Raw genomic sequence first — 3,093 nt, 5'->3', positions numbered from 1 at the left:
ATTAACAGTTGATGTCACAAAAAACTAAAAAAAAAAAAAAGAGGAAATTAGGAGACTATTTATTTTCTGAATAAGAAATTGTTTTTTTTCCTTTTTATTGTGTTGAATTTTTGTTTTTCTGGTACTATATGGCTATGGAAATCAAAGTAAAAATTAAACTGATGAACTTTCATGAACAGCTTTTCTCATTTAAAAGATAAGCTAGAGATCTAATTCGTATTCAGAAATAATTTAATAAATGATTGCACACTTCATTTATTGATTGAGTTGGTATATCTGTCCATCAAAATAGAGTTAGATTTAGGAAAAAGATCAGAAAAATATAATCTGACTTAACAAATGAAAGAATAGAGCGTGATTTTATTAGTTGATCAGATATGAACAAAATTTCTCATTTAAAATATATAGCATAGGTAGATCAAGTCTAAAAACACAAAAATTTGAGAATATCTTCCCCACTTTCACTAATAGCATCTAACATACCTAACATAAACATTAAAAATAAATACTTTTTTTTTTCAATATCCTCACAATTCAATTGAAATGGTCATTCAAAAGAGTGCATTTTACCCTGTGATGTGAACTTAATAAGAAACAACCGATTCCTCTATTTAAGCAGTTCTCGCTTCTCTTTATTTCTATTCTAACTTCTTCCCGAATCTCAATGTTTAGCACTTTCTATACCTCGTGGGTGCAACATCAACAAATTCTCTCATGATCAAGATACAACATAAGATCTATGACGAGATCGCTATGTCCTAATCATTGTGCAATGTATGTGACAAAGTGTTCGGATCATTGTGCAATGTGCTAATCAAATGCGTAGTGGCATGATCAAAGTCAATGAACGTAAGCTATGTCCTCCATCACAATGTCGAATGAAACTACACATGGAATCAGGCGCCATGTGAAACGTAGATCAACAACTAATTTCATAGATAAGTTTTTCTCTCTTTTTTTTTTTTTTTTGACGTGGTACTGTTTATCAACTTTTTTTTTTTTCCTTTTTTAAGTTTTAAATAACATGAAACCATAACAAGTTTCATAACAAATATGAAGTTGAACCCTATAATTTTTGTCTTCACCATATTGATACCTTTGTGTTTAATAATCTCATTACCCTATGGCTAAAAACAAAATGTTATGGGGTTTTTTAAGATCTTTTTTGGGATACAAAATATTATTTTCTCCCTCTCTGCTTAAAAATATAATCAAAGACTAAAAAAAAAATCATAAGCAAAAATAAAAAATAAAAAGAGAACGTAAGAGGGAGGCAAGAAAAATGACGTTATTTTTAGCATTTATGTTTTTTCTTCCAATTTTATGTTTTTCCTTTTTAACATATTTTTACACTAAAAGGGAATGATATGGAGAGATTTTATGTCCTAAAAAGAGTTGTGAACAAATTATTAATCTCTCTCTCCTTTCTAAATTTATAAGACGAAACATATATGCCGCCCTAAAAAATAAAACATTAATAAAAATTCTTCTTCCATTAGAATATTGGACAAAAATTGATACATGATTAATTTTGGTGCATAATATGAGGTTATTTTTGTCATCTTGTCTTGGTTAAAATGAAATTTTCATTTTAATTTAAACCCATTAATTTAAATTTAACATTTTCATTTTTAAACAAGATTTTTATTTATCAAAGATAAATAAAAAAAATCTTAAAATTTTGTTTAATGATTGATTTTAAGACTATTTATTTCGCTAGTCAAATCACAATTCTAGTGTTTGTTACAGTATTTTTTATTACAAAAATTTAAATTCAATTTTTTTGCTACAACGTGAATGCACTTTCATAGTTTTTTTTTTTTTTAATAAAAATCATTTAGGGCCCGTTTAGTTCATAGATTCAGAATTATAATTCATAATTCTAACTTTTGAAATTTAATTTTTTTTTGAAAAAAAAAACACTGTAAAAAACTATAAATCATAATTTATAACCAATGACGGATACATGAAACAAACATCCTCTTATATTATTAATGAGCCACCAAATCAGCACAGAGCCATGCCCGCCCATCCCAGTCTAAGAAGCCATCATATCGGCGGCAGCGTGAGCCGGTGGCGCGTTCTTCTTCGCGCTCCTCCGCCGCCATCTGAAACTCAAAGGCTTGCCTTGTCGATTTCAGATTATATAAATCTCAAAAAACAGCCCCATTTTCTCAACAATCCCCCCACAAGGCTTGATGAGTGAAGTATTCATGAATGTCAAATCTGAATATTAGTGAAGTGTGCAACCCAGATGACCTAATGAGTTTCAACTTTCAAGTCTGGGTTTGATTTGGCTTGGCGAGATTGGAGATCAAAACCTAGATCTAACTTTGATCTAGTCCGTTAACTTTCTTTTCTCCCATTTAGTGATATTTGAAAGTGTATTGGTTTGATCTCAGTTTGGTCTATGTTGCCAGTTTTCTTTCTCTTGATCCACAAAGTTGAGAAACCGGCATAACAAGTTACCTTGTTTGATATTTAGTGGGGAAGAAAATATTTATTTCTACTACTATTTTCAAATAAATAAACAACGGATCAATTAGCAATTGAGCAACAAATGTTTATAGACCACCCCATTTGCATGACACCTATTATTTCCGACTAATATTCTAACAGAAGTTGGAAATTTCCACAAAACACACCCTTCCTATTTCCAACTGTAACTGATCCTTGGACTCTTGTTCCTTCAAATTTACTTGCATTTCTTCTTGTGCATTGTTTTTTCTTTTAATTTATTGCCGTTTTAAGCTTTCTTTTATCTATTCTTGGCCGAGTTAATGCTTATGAGATTATGAGATTACAACTTTAATTTGGTTCCCAAGGATCGGTCTCCATTTTTGTCTATTTGCGAAAATTTCCTCAATTTTGTAGCCACGACGCTATTTGTGGTTCATAAAAGTAACAAATGACTAAAGAAGCATTTTTGGAACTTATTCAAAATCAGGAGGAACGGACCATACAAATCAAATTCGGAGTTTGGTTGAAATAGAACTCAGTTCAGTTCGGTTCGATTTTTCAGACTGCCTGTGTTGGTGGTAATGTGGCACCAACCCCGACGGTTCAATTGTTGCAGTTTTGGTTTTTCCCTAC

The sequence above is a fragment of the Morus notabilis genome, unplaced genomic scaffold, assembly GCF_000414095.1.
Source record: "Morus notabilis unplaced genomic scaffold, ASM41409v2 Scaffold245, whole genome shotgun sequence".
Taxonomy (NCBI): Eukaryota; Viridiplantae; Streptophyta; class Magnoliopsida; order Rosales; family Moraceae; genus Morus; species Morus notabilis.
The sequence above is the reverse complement of the archived record's forward strand: the minus strand, read 5'-3'. Positions refer to the sequence as shown.